The 19878-nt window shown below is 44.2% G+C and overlaps 1 long non-coding RNA gene across 1 annotated transcript; it reads left to right on the forward strand.

The window, feature by feature from the left end:
• Positions 1 to 1672: 1672 nt before the first annotated feature.
• On the forward strand, positions 1673 to 11935 carry LOC147353557 (uncharacterized). Its single transcript, XR_015145144.1, has 2 exons — positions 1673 to 1808; positions 11576 to 11935. It is a non-coding gene; the product is annotated as an uncharacterized LOC147353557 (long non-coding RNA).
• The last annotated feature ends 7943 nt before the right edge of the window (positions 11936 to 19878 follow it).

Below are 19878 nucleotides of genomic sequence, written 5' to 3' on the forward strand. Positions count from 1 at the left end.
CATTTTCCAGAAAGTTTTGCTCACCCATTTCAACTGCCTCTTAAGTAGAGGGCTGGGGAAAGTCTGTTTTTTTTGATGCAGCTGCTATAAACCTCTGCCTGGGATGTGGACTCGGGAGGCTGAGTCTGTCTCTCTGCTCCTCCTCCTCAGACTCCCAGCTCCTTTTCCTCAGATTTCTCTTTGTCTGGCCACAGGAACTACTGTGGGTTACTGGTGCTATACAAACAAGCGAGCCCACTCGAAGAGGGATCTGGAGGCCCCCCAGCTCCAGAGCAAATTCCATAATCAACTAGACTGAGTGATGTGTTTAGGAGGCCGAGGCTGATACAAACTGTAATTCACATTCCCTGGGCGCCCTGCTCTGTAATAAAGCCTGGATGTCAGGCAGCCCAGCCAAGAGCTAACATACCTGTTTGAACTAGTCTTGTGCCAATGGAAACACGTCAGAAAAGAAAAACATTTAGCCAACTGTCTAATGCAAATGGGTTCTTTTCAACCAAATGAAGAATGATCGCCTACACATGGCTATACGAGTACGTTAAATGTTAATACATAATGAGGCATTGAGCCACTCTTTGGCATTCATGAGGTAATGTCCCTGTAAATAAATACAATGACAAGCTTTTAGACCCTAACTGGCCCACCCAGAGTTGGAACAGGGTCGAGTGGGGCTCATCTCCATCCTGCTGTGGGCGCGTGGTACCCACTCCAGGATGCTTACCGATCCCAGATCAGAACATGAAAATATTCAGCCTTTTCTGCATGCAGTTAAGAGGTATTAATTTATAAGTGACCCTTTTTAATCAAAACTTTCATTGAAACACCATTTAGCACAAACCCCATCAACAAAATTTCGAAATACAGATTTCCCTGCGAAAATAGCCCCATGTTGTCATTTCCCAGTCAAATATGTATTTAGCCCCCCGAGAACCCCTTTGACTAAGCCAGCAGCTCCAGCACGCACAATGGTTTAATCGTATATTGTTCTCTGAGTACCAACCCTTTACAAATCATATGACATAAAAAGAAAAATAAGTAACATTGTAAAGACAGTAATGAGAACTGTTGAGCTAAAGTGCCTCTTAAAGAAATCCTAATAAATTCCAGAATTTCTAGTCTTCTGGCAAGCTTTCCATTTAGAACAAAATCAATGATCAATGGCTGCAACGCGCCAGCATCAGGCTCGCATGCCTCCAGAGCAGGGAAAACTCATAGACGAAAGATGACATTTCAGGAAAAAAAGCTGACATTGAGTCCGTCACTGTCATCGCTTCTGCCATAAAGCAGCTTCAAATATTAAAACATTTTTCATCTGTGCTGCATTATTGGCACCAGAAATTGTTTTCTCTCTGTCTGGTGCGCACTTGAACTGCAGCAGCGCTCCCCGGAGACTCAGGATTGTTACCAAGGCCTCATAACATATTGGCAGTTGACGTGGTGGTGTTCGTGTACACTTGCCACTCACGCGGAGCCTCCCCTCCCCCAGCTCGCAGGCGCAAACCACAGGCTGCCCTGTGACGCTGGGCCCATGACCTGCCCACCAGGACCTGAGAGCCTGGGGACAGCTGCTGGGCTGGAGGCTGGATGCACGCGCCCCCCTCCCCACCTCCCGCTCCGCCCCGCCCCGGGGCTCCCAAGGTTGCAACTGGCCTTCCTCTGGCCACGCCCCGCCCTTACCCCTGTCTGGCCCCCAGGCTGCTGCTGCTCAGATCTGGCCTTTCTCAAGCAGCCCTAATCCCAGGAGGATGTCACAGTCCTTCGGAGTCACAGGCTTTGGCGGCAGAGGAAGTCTTTAACACCAGTCAGGCGTAAGCTGTTTTCCTTTCATTCTCATGCTTCTGTGTTAAGATTCAGAGAAATAAGGAGGGACCGTCCTCACAGCACTCACTGTTTATAGACAGTGACAGAGAGGCCAACCTGGAGGGGGACCCATGGTCTGTCGTTGGAGGCTCATGGCTTGGAAGGGATCATGCTGCAGGAATGTGTGTGCCCTAGGTGCCCTAGGTGATGTGCCCTAGGCATCACCTGGTGGAGGGGGGGTGTCACTTTGACTATTCAATATAAAAGATGCTCCTTGGGGACCAGTCAGTTGTTCCTGCATTGTGTCTTGACCTTGAAGGAAGATAGACGAGGTGTGTATGGGAGAGGGGGACACCATAGGCCAATCCTAAGAGAATTGGTGCCAGGACCCTGGAAGCTTTTGTACACCTGTGAGCATTGATCCCTACATCCCCTCCCAGCCCTCACCTTAAAACGTTATCAGGATGTCTTTTCTCTCTCCATGAGAGAACCCAGCCTCATGGCCAGCTACTCATCCTTTCCCAGGGGAGACTGTCTGGGGGGTGGGGGTGGGGGGTGGTCAGGCCAAGCGATTTCTGCATGTCCAGGGGAGTTAGAGAGGGATGAGTGGGTGGCAGATAGCAGAGTCCCTGAGTGTCCTGACCAGGAACACCCTTGTGGCCTTTGGGCTGCTTTGCTTGGCCAAGTTGGGGGCACCCTGCCTGGAGAGTCAGGGGCAGAGGGGCCAGGCAGACTGCTCACTCACACTTCAGGAGCTTAAATAATAAATATTTTAATTCTAATTAAAATTATAGAAAAAAATGAACTCTTAGGGTCCAAGGTTCTATTGTCATACCAATGTGGTTGTAAAGTAGAATTTTGAATATTTTTTATAGAGCAGGAGGCCCACAAGACAAAGATATCTAGGACCCTATGAGGGTGGGGAGCACTCAGCCAGAGTTCCATGGATCGGTTGGAGTCTCCAAGCCCTGGGGGTGCCCAAAGAGCCTCCGAGGAGGTCCTGCAGCAATGTCCTCATTCTGCTCTCAGAGCCAAGCCAGCTGGGCTTCTGAGCTGGACCCTCAGGTGGCAGAAGGGGTGGGAGGGCTGGTGGGAGGGAGAACTGAGCTCCAGTCCATCACCCACTTGGCTCAGCTGGAGGGTAGATGCTGTGAGGAGGGAGGCATGTGTATCCCACAGATCTTCTACCTGTTGTAGCCATACCTCTGAAATGCTGGAAGACCCCAGCTTGCACTCCAGGGAGCTGTGGCCCAGAAAGGAGATCTAATGAGTCTATAAAGAATTGCATTTTGGCAAAAACATGTGATGAGCTGCAATAGATGACAGGTGTGATCCTGCTGGCATGATGGGGTGCTTCCTGGGGAGGGGCTTTGAGATGAGCCTGCTGGGAAGGCCCGTGTCAGTGAGAGGGCCTGGGAGACACCATCTGACCACTGCCCACAGGGAGAGGCCAGAGCAACGTGAAAGCCAGGGTGTCCTTGACTTCCAATGCACCCTCCTTCCCCAAAAGACACTCTGTGTGTTCGTGTCCACACCTCTGCTCTGGCCTCTCCCCTTCAGCAGATGATGGAGCACCCATGAGCCAGCACCCACCACCCTGGCAAGATCACTCCAGTTGGTTCTACCGCCAACTTGCTAGGTGGCTTCAAACGCAGTGCTTAACCCCACAGAGGCTCATTTTCTCATCTGTTAACTGGAGCTCATGGTCCCCAGTCCCTGGTAATACAGTGGGTGCTTAGCAAACAGTAGCAACTCTGAGGAAGCACCGAGAAATGAACAGGTGCAGACCTTCACATGGGGCTGCTTGCTCACTCACTTTGCAGGCCCCTTCCTGCCTCTCCTGCTTTTTGGCATTTTACATCTTAACAGGCACTTTTCCCAGTAACCAGACTTCAGCGTCACCCTTTAAATTTCCGAGTGTCTTAGAATTCCCATCCACTGACCAAGGAGCAATCCAGATGCTTGCAACCCACTCTTTATGGCAGGAAAGTGTGCCAGTTTGCTTCTGCAGGGACATGGTGGGGAAGGCCAGGGAAGGGGTGAGCCTCACTCTGACTCTGAGGTCAGTGGTGCCCCCAGGACAGAGCAGAGCTCTGGTAGGGCTGGGACGTGGGGGAGAGGAAGGGCTGCTTCTGCATCTCCATTAGCCAACATGCAGGATTCAAGACGAAACAGGGCAGGCAGAACCAGGTTGGGTTGGGGGAACAGGAGGGGGTGTGGCCAGGTCTGGGAGACGGACATCTGGTTTCCACTGCCGCCCAAGCACTTCCTGCTTTCCTTGCCTTTAATACGCATGCCCACAGCAGAGGAGAGCAGCAGATAAAAACATGCCGGGTTTTGGCAGTTCAGGCGAGCGGAGGGTGGATTATCAGGGCATTTAGAAGAAGGGGAAGGGAAGGAAAAGTGGGAGAGACGGGAGACCACACAGGGAGACAACGCACAGAGCCGCGCAGCCATCTGCCGCGACTTCACATGCCGCTCCGGAAACTGACAGACACTCCTTTAGCAAGGCCCAGGCCCGTCAGATGAGTCAATCAATCAAAAAAATTCTTATGAAACTTAATCATAGAGGGTCGTGTTAGGGAGTGGGGAACAGATTAAATTACCACGGTATTAGATACGGGAAATGATTTCTGTCAAAACCATCTTTACTGCAATTATAATATGTTAATTATGTATTTCATTAAGTAAGTGGATTAGAGTCTGCACAGATGAAATCATGTGGAGGCTTTGAATCATTTGCCGAGCACGGTGGGAGGACTCCTGTGCGTGGAACCCAGTTAATTTGGAAAACTTTCACAGGCGAAAAGGAATTGTTTCCCTTCTTTTGTGACCCCAGCCCCCAGCCCTGGTGGAGGAGGTCCACAGCTCCTGCCTTGCAAAAGGAGCATCCAGAGGCTGCTTCCTGGTGCTGGGTCTGCAGATGAACCCGCGTGTTGGGAGCCGGTCAGGGCAGCTTGCTTCTGCGAACGTCCAGTGGGCAAGGTGATACTGCAGGCTTCCAGCATGCCCCTTCCCCATCTGCTGGCGATGCATGGCTAAGTCCTCACAAGGTACACAGCCAAGCGGCCATTGGTGCAGAGACGATGACCATGCTGAAGCCACTATGTGGTGCCGTGTGCCTATCATCTGACACCTTGTGGTGTGTGTCTGCCTTTCCCACCGATGCTGCCCGTTGGAGGAGAGCCTGCTGTAGAGAGGCACTGAAGTGGCATCTCCTTGCAGTGCAGAAGACCATCCCTTGATGGGCAGAGCGGCCCAGAGCCACAAGGCAGACACAACCAGATGTCTTCCAGCACACATCCCAAGACATCTTGTTTGATCCTCTCTCCCAGGTCCTTGCTGTTCTGGTAAGCCACTGGGAGCAGGGCTATTTTAGTCAACTGGTTTCCAGGCTCCTGACCATGGGGTTAAAGTAAGGAAGTGGGCTGAGGGCAAGACTGAACCACCTAAGACCTCTTGGACTACTGTGGTACGGTCTGTCCCACTTTGTCTGCTCCAGGCTGGAATCTGGTAGGACTGCCTATCTCAGATCCACTTCAAGGACACGGAGGCCACCAGGGAGCAAAGCCTCCATTGCTCTGCAGCTCCCCGCCCACCATTCTGCTCTGGTTCTGAAGTCCCTCTGAGACTTGAGGGGTAGTTGAGTCATCAAGAGAAGAAAATAAGAGTTAATAATTATTTCCCCCAAAAAAGGAGGTGCCAGTACCTGTAAGTGTTCTGGGTCCCTGAGAATTTGGATATGACTAATAACCACAAGGGAGGTTTGACAAAGGGAAGGAAGGAGGGGAGGCAGGCAAGCAGGGCTTGCTGGGAGTGCATGGCGGCGTAAGTGACGGGAAAGGTTGGCTGATTTGATGAAAACCCCATCAGCCTCTCTGGGGAGATATTACTTTCCTCATTATTCCACTGATTGGCCTTATTTCATCTGAAGAATGCCACACATTCCTTAAGGCCTGGCAAGCCTCTTTAACAATATCCAGGAAAAAAAAAAATATCTATCACCTCTTTAATCGAAACAACAAGGAAATTAACACGAGTCATCTTCTTCCGCAGGGATCAGTTGAAAGATCCACCCAAGTTCCTTTCTTCTAACCCAGGTACCGACTCCTCAACCCCCAAAATTATCCAACAAATCTCTTAAATGTTATATACATAGGATGGTCATGGGAGGAGTTTGTTCTCCGATATGGCAGTGGCTGAGAGTGTTTTGTAAATCCTATAAGAAGAACAAAGGCTCAGCTGGGCCACCAGTACCTCTCTTTGCACAGAGGTAAAATCCTTGTGTGACTGGACGATTCAGGGAGAATGCAGTATTCCAGGACAGCTGGTCCTGATATAGGAGAATCAGCGTCACTCCTCACACTACAAGGCTTTGCTTCCCAGCCCAACAACAGGGAGGGAAGTACAAAACACACTTGTGAATTTCAGACTCAGACTGGCATTATCAATGGCCTGGAGCTTGCAATAACTGTTAATTAAGTGCATTTTTTCATTATTCTTTAGCAAAGAAGTAAGATTTAATGATGTAAGTTAACAATGGATGATAATCTAAAGTCGTGACAATAGTTTAATTATTCGCACACATACAAAAGTTAACTTCATAACTTATTTCTTTGTGAGAACAAGTTCATTTAAAATATTTTGAACTGTGCATACAATTACCACTTAGACGCTTTCCTTCATGGCTTTGTAGAGACAAAGAGTCAATTCTGCCTGTAAATTTCTCACGAGACAGTTCTACAGACTAAGAATTCTGTCTCACACACACACATACCAAAAAAAGATAAAAGTCCCATCGTTGAGTTTTGCTTAGAATTTGTTGAGGACTCAAGAAAGGGATGTGTGGTTTGGTGTTACATGTGTGTCTTTGCGATAGAATGGAAACCCAACTCCCCTAAACAAGGATGTATGAGTGTGAGCGTGCCTGTGGCGTGTGTGTGTGTGTATGTGGTGGGGGGTGAACCTTTCCTTTGTTAGCCCATCTGAAAAGGCCTGATTTCTATTTCTCCGGGGCGACTATCAAGAATTAGAGATGGTGTATGTGTGGGGGTAGGCGTAGGGTGGGGTTGGTGTACAGCTTCAGCTGGAAAGAAAAGAAGGACAAATGGATACTGGAATTGGAGGATATCCCCTCAAATCCAAAACCTCTGGGTGGTCTGGGATGATATAATTCTAGTCTGACTGAGTACTAAAGCCACTGAAACTTACCTAGGATATTCAGGTGTGCCAAAGCTCCAGGGCTCTGGGATGGAGCCAACACCATTGCACGGTATTTGGCTAGGGATGCGGCAGGACTTCCACAAGTCTTCCACTCCTCCTGAATTGTCTGTCGTGGAAAAATGCGGAAGTCAGCCATGCCCAGTGACCCCGTCCATCTCAGGTCCTCACTTGATCTTCACTTCCTCGAGAGCCAATAGCAGCTCCAGGGCATTTACAGAACCCAGTGGAGGGGCACCGGGGGCATCATTTTCAGATCCAAGTCTTCATACTCTTGTCTTCAAAGGAAACATCTCAAAACATTGCTGAAACCAAGGAAGTAAAACTATGGTTACATCACCCCAGTGTCAGTGTTCAGATGAAAATACTGCAATATTATCAGACACACAGATAACTTTCCCAAACTACCCAATACTGATATATTGTTGAACATGTGGTTAATCAAATATAACAACTCCATCTAGTCTCTCTTTTTGATGATTCACTCCTCAGTGTAATTATCTCACTAGACAATTTTATCAATGGGGAATTTTTTTGGCCAAAGTAATAATAATCCTGCCTTTGATATTCAGCTGTTTACCATGGTCTGGTGTGTCGCATGGCTACAGCTGATGCTACTGTGTGATGTATAAGATAGAGATGTGGAAAGACCAGTTTTCTACCATGATTGCTTTTCACAGACAGACATTTTAAAAAGACTATAACACAGCATTCAATATTCCTCCTGAAAAATGAAGACCCTCTTCAAAAGAGAAAAGTTATGCATGAAATTTAGCACTGTTCCTCTCCTCTTTGTTGAGTTATAAGCAGAGGAAGGGGTGGAGGAGAACTCATTTGAGCTGAGAGTGAAATGCCATTGGGGTATCTGAAAGAATATTGACGACTGAGACCATCAGACCAGAAACTTCTGGAAGGTGTTCAATAAAGAGCATGGGGAGAGTGGGATGAATGTAGAAACTAGCATCAGTGTACGTATACTATTAGGTGTAAGATGGATAGCTGGTGAGAAGTTGCTCAGGGAGCCCAGTCTGGCCCTCTGTGATGACCTGGAGGGATGGGATGGGGGGAGGGCAGGGAAGTTACGGAAGGAGGGGATGTATGTATAATCATGGCTGATTTGTGTTGTTGTATGGCAGAAACCAATACAATATTGTAAACATTTTAAAAAATATATTTAAATTTTTTTTAAAAGAGCATAATTTGTTGGTTGGATATCCCCTTACTCTCTAAAATTGTTCCACATATTGGGTGCTTTTTATCACCCAATCTTCTTTTGTTTTGCTTTGTAATTACCACCAGGTAACCTTTTCCTGGTTGTTGTTTGTCTTGCCTTCCAGAATGTGCACAGCAAGGGATTTGTCTTTCTTATTTATCATGGCATCATGTGCCTCAAAAGTACCTGGCTCGTAGTGAGTATTCAGTAAATATCTGTTGAGTCCATGAATAGACATGTGTGTGTTCAGTGTGTTGATTGTAAGATAATCTTTCCCCCTCCCTCAGTCTATAGGTGTGTTGACACAATTGAACTCATGAAGAGATTATGAGAACATAACCCACCATGGACAGAGTTTTTGGCCCAATTCTTGGCCCCCCTCTGTGTTCAGCTCTTTGCCAAATGAGTTTATAGTTCCTCCCATTAATAGATTGGGACATATTTCCCCACCTATTGACCTTGTATTTGACCAAGAGCCTGGCTTTGGCCAATGGAATGAGGTGGAAGGGACATTGCACCAATTCTGAGCTTTGGACTTGAGACATTTGTGTGTTTCTGCTCATCTCTTGCACTGCTGTCATCACCATGAGAAGAGCACATCCAAGTTAGCTTGTTGGTTCAAGGAGGAAAATATAAGACACTTAGAGCAGAGGCACCCAGCTGAGTTCAAACTAGATGGGCTGAGCCCCAGCCAACCCATGGCTACACGATCTATATAAATGCTTGGTACTGGGCACCATGATATCCTGCTCTTGTTTGTTAAGCAACAACGCAAGTGGATACATGATCTTCTTCTGTCTCAACTGTGTCGCAGTCTCCTGGATGAATGATCACACACATGACACTGAGTTGGCCAAAATGACCAAAGTAGACATCCTTGTGTCAAAGCCAGGACACCCACCCTTCATCCCTCAGTAGACAGCAGGGCAAACAGAAGAGTATCCGTGCTACAGAATGAGCTGGACCAGTGCCGGGCACTGTTCTTGCCACTTCCCATGCATTGTCTCATTTAGTCCCCAAGGCTACTGTGTCCCTACCTCACAGATAAAGATACTGGGCTTACCGAGGGCCATCACTGACCCCAGTCCCCACATCTGGGAAGAGAAACCTAGAAAGAGTCTTCTTACTGTGGTCCTCAGAGACCATCCCAGTAAGAAGGACCAAGTTTGTTTGCAATCAGAGTAAATGAGAGAAAGCAGAGCTAACCTGCCAGTAAGGATCAGGTGGGACTGCCTCTTTCAGCTCCAGTTCAAGGTCACAGAAGCCACCAAAGAGCAAATCCTGCGTCCCTCCATAGCAGCAGCACCATCACCCCCCACCACAAACCATTGTTCTCTGGTTCTAAAACCTCCCTGAGATTTGAGGGACATAACGAGCTATAAAGGAAAGAAAAGAAGTTGATAATTATTTTTCAAAAATAGGAGGCATCCTATCACCCATAAATGGCCCAGGTCGCTGAGAATTTGCAGTCTTACCCACTCTCTATACTCGCTCCCATTTCCAGAGTAGCCTGAAGTTAATGGTGGTTTCGGCTTCAGTTAGACATGCCTCCATGCTCTCCCAGAGACCATGATACTTGGACAAAGAATATTTGTCCTAGAACCATTTGCATTTCTGTCCACTTACTTGCCTTAGATAACCTTCTCCAACACAGAGCAGTACATTACATAAGGAATATTGGAATTCTGCCTTCAGATGATAGCATTTTTAAAACAAAGACATAACCATGAGTCCAATTTGTTTCTTTGCCAGGCTCTTCAAACACAGTTTTGTTGTGTGAAACTGATCATCCCCTCGAGAAACAGAATAATTATGACTTGAGTTTGATGCTGCATTTTTAAGTATCAGCCGTTCATACAGTAGACTTCTACTGAGTGCACACTGGACCCAGGTAGCCTGCTCAGGCCTAAGGGTCCAGAGATGTCTTCTTAAAAATGTGACCGTTTGTCTGGAAGCATTTCAGAATAGATGCCATTTGTCATCACTGCTCATTGAAATATTTCAGACACTAGCCTAACTCCTCAGTTTCTTCGGCCCTTCATGACTCGATATGTAGCCTACCATCCAGACCTCCACCTTTTGCCAAATCTGTTTCCCTAGCCCCAAATGTCCTCCTCCATTTCTCTCTACTTGGCGCGTTCCTACTTTCCAAGACACCAAGCAGAGTGGGCATCATCCAAATTGTTGAGGGCCTGTATAGAGCAAAATGCTGGAGGGGAGGCAAATCTGCTCTCTGCTTGAGTTGGGACCGGCGTCTTCTCCTGCCCTTGCATCTTGGCACTTCTGGTTCTCAGGACTTCAGATTTGGATTGAATTACACCACTGGCTTTCCTGGTACTTCTGCGTGCAGGCAGCAGAGTGTGGAACTTCTTGGTCTCCATAATTACGTAGGCCAAGTCCTATAATAAATCTTCTATAATATTGTTATTTATATATACACACACACATATATATATGAATACACATACATAAATTTCCTATGAGTTCTGTTTCTCTGGAAAACTCCAGTAATATGGCTCTGAAGTTCAGGGGGTCTTTATTCTCCCACTGCCTGGAGCAGAACTCATCACAGCCCCGTAATGACACTATTATGAATGATACATGCTCTATTGCATTTGAATGTACTTTGAATAATGGTCACATTGCATTGCGTTTCTTTTACCCATCTGTCTCACTTACCGAAGTGTGGACCTCTTGAAGCTGGGGACCATGTTGTAAGAATCTCAGCTCCTGGCACATAGCAGATATGAAGTAGAAATAAATGAGCAGATGTGATTCACATACTTATTCTGCTTTATTGTTTGTCTACTTCCCATTAGATTGCATGCTCCAAGAAGACAGGAAGCTTTATTGGTTGCAGTCAATGGCAACATCTGACACATATCCAATGCTTAATAAAAGCTGTTAGCTGAATGAATGACTAGGAAAAAGGAGAAAGTGAGATTTTTCAGAATTTAGGTAACAGTTACCCCAGTCTCCAAATGTTGCATTTTCTTAAGGGAGTCTTCCCTAGTCTAATGACCACTGCTCTCTGTATAAAAACACTCAGGCTATCCCCAGTGTGGCAGGACATCCTATCTCTATCCTGGTTGATCAGGAGCAAGGGCGGATATCAGATAACCATCCAGGGTGTCTACTGAAAGTGAAGAGACTTTCACTTCTGGGTCATTATCCACCTGCAGAAGCAGAAAGATCTTTATGAAAATGCCATCTCCTCTGGTGATCACATCTCTGGAAATGATGTTATGAGGTCAGGAAATTGATTTCTTGCATTACAAAATCATTCCCGGGGTCATCAATGTCAAAGCCAACTGGTTCATGGATTTCCTTTTTTCCTCCTAGGTGGTGGTGGTTTAGTCGCTAAGCCACGTCTGACTCTTGTGACCCCGTGGACTGTAGCCCGCCAGGCTCCTCTATCCGTGGGATTCTCCAGGCAAGAATACTGGATTGGGTTGTCATTTCCTTCTTCAGGGGATCTTCCTGACCCAGGAATCGAACCTGGGTGCCCTACTTTGCAGGCAGATTCTTTACTGATTGAGCTATGAGGGAAGAATGTTCCTCTCTCTCTCTCTCTCTCTCTCTATATATATATATGTGTGTGTGTGTGTGTGTGTGTGTGTGTGTGTGTATGTATATATATATGTATGTATGTATGTATGTATGTATAAAATAAAGAGCAGTGCTTTTGTGAGTTAAGCCTAATAAGTTGTGATCACATGAAGTTCATCCTACGAAATAAGTATCATAGCTTAACACAAACAACCAGCCTTACCTCCTTTGTCAGTTGTGACTGGCAAGCTAGGAGCAGAAAGTGGCTGGGCACACAGGAACCAACCTACAGGCACCTTCTGCTTCCCCATGTGACCAGGTCAAGGAGTTATTCTTGTAGTGGCTATGAGATTGAAGGAAAAACAGGCATTTTTCTGCATGACAGTAGAGCCATAAAATGGTATGAGCATTTCAGAGAACAATCTGGGTGTAGGTATTGAATTGACACTCTAACTCAGCAATTTTTCCTAAGAATTTAATTTAGAGAAATTCTCTCACAGATACATGGAAGGGTCCATATGAGAAGTGCATTACAGGATGCTTGTAATACAAGGAAATAGTGACAAACTGTTTGACATCAGTAAAGTAGTGGATAAAAATTCTTGCTGTCTTCGGAGAGTGGAATACTATAGAGTAGCTAAAATGGATGAACTAGAGTGGGAGGCAGGCCGAATCTTTGGCATCTGTTTTTGTAAATAAAGTTTTACTGGAAGACAGTTACACCCATTTATTTACATACTATCTATGACAATATTCATATAGGTGCTGCTTTTGTCCTAGACACACAGAGTTGAGTAGTTGAGACATAGCTCATATGACCTGTAGAGCCTAAAATACTTATTCTTTGGTCTTTTCCAGAAAAGCGTGCTGATTCTTTTAAAAATAACTGTCTAGCTCATGGCTAGAGAGGTAAAACAACTTTGAAAGAAAAGGGTAGATTGTACTGTGATATGTTACAACACTGTTTATGTAAATTAAACACAAGAAAACTTGACAATGCCCATAAGTATGTGGAAGTGGCACCAATGGGCTAGAAGAATGTCTACCTAGTTCATAATTCTTTTTTAAATTAATATTACATTTTATTGATGTGGGAGACACTGAAAATATTTGCATTGCAAGTAAGACTATATTATAAGAATATAGTGCCTCTGTCAAACTAGGAAATAATATGGAACTGAATAAGATTTATCTTTCATTGGTGGTGTATAAAATTCAGCGCAAAGATCAAAGGGTAATGTTCTGACACATTAGGCATAGCTCCTTAGAAATCTTTGAGGATTGCTTTTTTTATTGAAGTTACAGATAATTTACAATGTTATGTTGATTTCAAGTCTATAGCAAAGTAATTCAGTTACACACACACACACACACACACACAAATGCATATATATATGTATATTATTTTTCAGATCTTTTCCACTTAGCTTATTACAAGATATTGAGTGTAGTTCCCTGCTGTTTACCTATTTTATGTATCAGTTCAGTCACTCAGTCATGTCCAACTCTTTGCGACCCCATGAATTGCAGCACACCAGGCCTCCCTGTCCATCACCAACTCCCAGAGTTCACTCAGATTCACATCCATCGAGTCAGTGATGGCATCCAGCCATCTCATCCTCTGTTGTCCCCTTCTCTTCCTGCCCCCAATCCCTCCCAGCATCAGAGTCTTTTCCAATGAGTCAACTCTTCGCATGAGGTGGCCAAAGTACTGGAGCTTCAGCTTTAGCATCATTCTTTCCAAAGAAATCCCAGGGCTGATCTCCTTCAGAATGGACTGGTTGGATCTCCTTGCCGTCCAAGGGACTCTCAAGAGTCTTCTCCAACACCACACTTCAAAAGCATCAATTCTTCGGCGCTCAGCCTTCTTCACAGTCCAACTCTCACATCCATACATGACCACAGGAAAAACCATAGCCTTGACTAGACGGACCTTTGTTGGCAAAGTAATGTCTCTGCTTTTGAATATGCTATCTAGGTTGGTCATCACTTTCCTTCCAAGGAGTAAGCGTCTTTTAATTTCATGGCTGCAGTCACCATCTGCAGTGATTTTAGTAGTGTGTATATATTAATCCTAGGCTTCCCAGGTGGCACTAGTGGTAAAGAACTCACCTGCTAATGCAGAAGACACAAGAGACAGGGGTTTGATTCCTAGGCTGGAAAGATCCCCTGGAGGAGGAAATGGCAACCCACTTCATTGTTCTTGCCTGGAGAATTCCACAGAGAAGACTGACCGGCTATGGTCCATAGGGCAGCAAAGAGTTGGATATGACCAAAGTGACTTAGCATTCATGCACACACGTTAATCCCAAACTCCTAATTTATCTCTCTCATACTGACTCTCTCCACCACACCCTGTTATCCACTTTAGTAGCCATAAGTTTGTTTTCTGTGTCTGCAAGTTTATTTTTGTTTTGTAGATAAATTCATTTGTATCATTTTTTTAGATTCTGAATATGTGACATATAATATTTGTCTTTCTCTGTAAGATTTACATCACTTAATATGATAATTTCTAGTTGATCCATGTTGCTGCAAAAGGCATTATTTCATTCTTTTTATGGCTGAGTAGTATTCCAGTGTGTGTGTGTGTTTTATCTTTATCTATTCATCTGTTAATGGATATTTAAGTTGCTTCCATGGTTATTGTAAATTGTGCTGCAATGAACATTGGGGGGTGTATCTTTTGAAATTATTATTATTTTCTCTGAATATACATTCAGGAGTGGGATTGTTGGATTATATGGCAACTCTCTTTTTAGTTTTTTAAGGACCTTCCATACTGTTTTACATAGTAACTTCACCAATGTACATGTCCACCAACAGCATAGGAGGGTTCCTTTTCCCCTATACCCTCTCTATTTGCGACTTTTTAATAAAGGCCACTCTGACTGGTGTGAGGTGACACCACATTGCAGTTTTGATTTGCAGTTCTATAATAATTAGTGACATTGAGCATCTTTTCATGTGTTTGTTGGCCATCTGTACATCTTTTGAGAAATGTCTGTTTAGGTCTTCTGCCCATTTTTTAATTTTTTTTAAATTAAGCCATATAAAGTGTTTGTGTATTTTGGAAATCAATCCCTTGTTGGTAGCATCGTTTGAAAATATTTTCTCCCAGTCCGTAGGTTGTCTTTTCATTATGTTTATAGTTTCCTTTGCTGTGCAAAAGCTTTTAAGTTTAATTAGGTCCCATTTGTTCTTTTTTTTCCCCCATTACTGGAGGAGACAGATCCAAAAATATACTGCTACAATTTATGTCAAAAAAAAAAGTGTTCTGCCTATGTTTTCCTCTAGGAATTTTATAGTATCTTATTTTCTATTTAGATTTTTAATCCATTTTGAGTATATTTTTTGTATATGGTGTTAGAGAATGTTCAAACTTAATGCTTTTACATATACCTGTCCAGTTTTCCCAGTAACACTTATTGAAGAGACTGTCGTTTCTTCACTGTATATTTTTGCTTCCTTTGTCAATGATTAATTGACCATGGGTTCTTGAGTTTACTTCTGGGTTTTCCATTCTGTTCCATTGATCTATATGTCTGTTTTTGTGCCAGTACCAAACTGTTTTGATTACTGTAGCTTTGTGGTATAGTCTGAAGTCAGGGAGCATGATTTCTCCTGCTCCATTTTTCTTTCTCAAGATTGTTTTGATTATTGGGGTATTTTGTGTTTTCATACAAATTTTTAAAAATTTTGTTCTAGTTCTGTGAAAAATTCCATTGGAAATTTGATAGGGAGTGTACTGAATCTGTAGATTGCCTTGAGAAGTATGGTCATTTTAACAACATTTATTTTTTCAATCCACAAACACAGTATATCTTTTCATTTGTTTGAGTCTTCTTCAATTTCTTTCATCAGCATCTTATATTTTTTGGAGTACAGATCCTTTACTTCCTTATATAGATTTGTTCTGATGAATTTTATTCTTTGTGATATGGTGGTAAATGGGATTGTTTCTTTACTTTATTTTTGTGGTAGTTTTCGTTAGTGTGTAGGAATGCAAGATTTCTGTATACTAATTTTGTATCCAGCAACTTTACCAAAATCACTGATGATCTCTAATAGTGCTGCGATTCATGGGGTCGCAAAGAATTGGACACGACTGAGCGACTGAACTGAACTGAATAGTTTTCTGGCAGCAGGTTTAGAATTTTCTATGTATAGTGTTGTATCGTCTGCAGACAATGTCAGTTTTACTTCTTTTCCAATTTAAATGACTTTTATTTATTTCTCTTCATTGATTCCTGTGGCTAGGGCATCCAAAACTAGGCCAGACACAAGTGGCAGCAGTGAACATCCTTGTCTTGCTCCTGATCTTAGAGAAAAAGTGTTTTTGCCCCGAGTAAGATGTTACAGTGGGCTTCCCAGGTGGCGCTTGTGGTGAAGAACCCGCCTGCCGATGGAGGAGACCTGAGAGATGTACGGTTGATCCCTGGACTGGGGAGGGCGTGGCCACCCACTCCAGTATTCTTGCCTGGAGAATCTCATGGATAGAGGAACCTGGCAGGCTACAGTCCATAGGGTCACACAGAGTCAGACACAACTGGAGTGAGTTAGCGCATGTGCACACACACACACACACTCTCTCACAGGATGTTACATGTGGATTTGTCATACATGACCTTTATTATGTTGAGGTATGCTCTCTCTATGCCCACTTTCTGGACAGTTTTTGTCGTAAATCACTTTGAATTTTATCAAAAGATTTTTTCTGCATCTGTTGAGATGATCATACGGTTTTCATTCTTCCAGTTGTTGATACAATGTACCACATTGATTGGTTTATGGATACTGAGAAATCTTTGTATCCCCGGGATAAATCACACTTGATCATGATGTATGATCCTTTTAAAGTATTGTTGGAATTAGTTTTCTAATAATTTGTAGAGGATTTTTTGCATCTATGGTCATCAGTGATATTGGCCTGTAATTTTCTTTTATTCATCGTGCGTTTGTCTTGTTTTGATATCAGGGTGATGGTGGCCTCATAGATTGAGTTCAGTAGCATTTCTTCCTATGAAATTTTTTGGAATAGTTTCAGAAGAAGTGTTTACTCTTCTCTAACCATCACTTCATGGGAAATAGATGGGGAAACAGTAGAAACAGTGTCAGATTTGATTTTTTAGGGCTCCAAAATCACTGCAGATTGTGATTGCAGCCATGAAATTAAAAGACGCTCACTCCTTGGAAGGAAAGTTATGACCAACCTAGATAGCATATTCAAAAGCAAAGATATTACTTTGCCAACAAAGGTTCGTCTAGTCAAGGCTATGGTTTTTCCAGTGGTCATGTATGGATGAGAGAGTTGGACTGTGAAGAAAGCTGAGCACCAAAGAATTGATGCTTTTGAACTGTGGTATTGGAGAAGACTCTTGAGAGTCCCTTGGACTGCAAGGAGATCCAACCAGTCCATCCTAAAGGAGACCAGTCCTGGGTGTTCATTGGAAAGACTGATGCTGAAGCTGAAACTCCAGTACTTTGGCCACCTCATGTGAAGAGTTGACTCATTGGAAAAGACCCTGATGCTGGAAGGGATTGTGGGCAGGAGGAGAAGGGGACAACAGAGGATGAGATGGCTGGATGGCATCACTGACTGGATGCACATGAGTATGGGTGGACTCCGGGAGTTGGTGATGGACAGGGAGGCCTGGCGTGCTGTGATTCATGGGGTCGCAAAGAGTCGGACACGACTGAGTGACTGAACTGAACTGAAATGCTTGGTAGAATCCACCTGTGAAGTCATCTGATCCTGGACTTTAGATTGCTGGAAGTTTTTTAATTACTGATTTGATTTCAATACTGGTAATTGGTCTATTCATATTTTCTATCCCCGGTTCAGTTTTGAGTGATTGTAGCTTTCTAAGAATTTGTCCATTTCTTCTAGGTTGTCCATTTTATTGGTGTATAGTTGCTCCCTAGTAGTCTCATGATCCTTTGTATTTCTGGGGTATTGGTTGTAACTTTTCCTTTTTCATTTCTGATTCTGTTGATTTGGGACCTCTCCCTTTTTTCTAGATGAGTCTGACTAAAAGTTTATCGATTTTGTTTATCTTTTCAAAGAACCAGCTTTTAGTTTTAATGATTTTTGTTTTCTCAGTCTCTCGTTTATTTCTGCTCTGATCCTTATGATTTCTTTCCTTCTACTAACTTTGGGTTTTATTTGTTCTTTCTCTGATTTCCTTAGGTGTAAGTTTAAGGTGCTTCTTATTTCCTGGCCTAGTTTATAATTCTAAATGCCCATGGGAGGGCCAGAGGAGAATGGGCTCGGGTTGAGAGGAATCAAAGTGTACAGAAAGATAATAATTTTTCCTTTTAGTACATGGACTTCAAATAGATATGACAAAATTGTGCTCCCCAGGGCAGTTGGGAGGATCAATACAGTTCCCAGGGCACAGGTTTGGTGAATGAGGCCCAGGCTACTTTGAACCCGCACCCCATCCTGCCGCCGTGCCTGCTCTCCAGGCACTGTGAGCAATCTCACCAACTGTTAAGGGACAGCTCTGATCTAGGGACTAAAAGTAAGAGGGATCAACATGTTTTAGACAAATAAACAATTGGAATTCATAGCAGAAGTGCATGTGAATATATAATTGAGAATGGCCTGATTGTGTTGCTCTACTGCTAACACGTGTGTATGCATGCTCAGTCCCTAAGTCATGTTCCACTCTTTGTGAACCCGTGGACTGTAGCCTGCCAGGCTCTTCTGTCCATGGGATTTCCAGGCAAGAATACTGGAGTGGGTTTCCATTTCCTCCTCCAGGAGATCTTCCAAACCCAGGGATCGAACCCACATCTCAGGCATGTCCTGCGTTGGCTGGCAGATTCTTTACCACTGAGCCACATAGGAGCGCCTGCTGCTGATATCACCACACAGAGTTACTGTGGGAATCATCTCAGTTTGCAGTGTTCAAAACGGCAGCCATGAGCCCTGCATGGCTATCAAGCATCCGAAATGTGATTTGGCTGGTATAAAATGTGCTATCAACATGCTGGATTTCAAGCAATATGAAAAAAATGAAGAACATAATGGATCTCATTAATAATTTGTCATACTGATTGATTTGAAATGATAATATTTTGATATCAGTTTATTCATTTTCTATTGCAGCTATAACAAATTATTATGAACTAGGTGGCTCAAAATAACCTGAATGTGTGACCTTACAGTTTCGTCAGTTAGAAGAGCAACCCAGGACTTACTGGGCTAAGATTATGGTGTCAGCAGGGCTGTATTCCATCCTGGAATCTAGGAGAGAATCTCTTTCCTTGCGTTTTCCAGCTTCCAGAGGTGGCCCACCTCGCATGGCTCACCTTCTATCTTCCATCCTACCAGAGCTGGACAGTTTCCTCTCCCATGGCATCACCCTGACCTTCTCTTCTGCCTCCCTCTTCACTTTCAAGAACCCTTGTGAATGCATTAGGCCCACTCAGACAATCTAGAAAATAACTGTATCTTAAAATCAGCTGATTAGTGAACTTAATTCCATCTGTAACCTCAAATTTCTTTTTCCACGTAATGTACAATATTGCAGACTTTCAATATCTTTGAAAGGGTCTTTACTTTGCCTCTCATTGTTGAGCTAAATGTGAAGTGAAAGTCATTCAGTTGTTTCTGACTCTTTGTGACCACATGGACTATAGTCCATGAAATTCTCCAGGACAGAATACTGGAGTGGGTAACCTTTCCCTTCTCCAAGGGATCTTCCCAACCCAGGGAATGAACGCAGGTCTCTTGCATTGCACGTGGAATCTTTACCAGCTGAGCCACAGGGAAAGCCCAAGAATACCGGAGTGGGTAGCCTATCCCTTTTCCAGCAGATCTTCCCAACCCAGGAATCAAACTGGGGTCTCCTGCATTGCGGGCAGATTCTTTACCAACTGAGCTAGCAGGGAAGGCTGATATAATTTGCTGCTGCTGCTGCTAAGTCGTGTCAGTCGTGTCCGACTTTGTGCGACCCTATAGACGGCGGCCCACCAGGCTCCCCCGTCCCTGGGATTCTCCAGGCAAGAACACTGGAGTGGGTTGCCATTTCCTTCTCCAATCATGAAAGTGAAAAGTGAAAGTGAAGTCGCTCAGTCGTGTCCAACTC

This window comes from Bos grunniens, chromosome 18 (genome assembly GCF_055505025.1).
Source record: "Bos grunniens cultivar Pamir isolate PY7600 chromosome 18, Bosgru_T2T1.0, whole genome shotgun sequence".
NCBI lineage: Eukaryota > Metazoa > Chordata > Mammalia > Artiodactyla > Bovidae > Bos > Bos grunniens.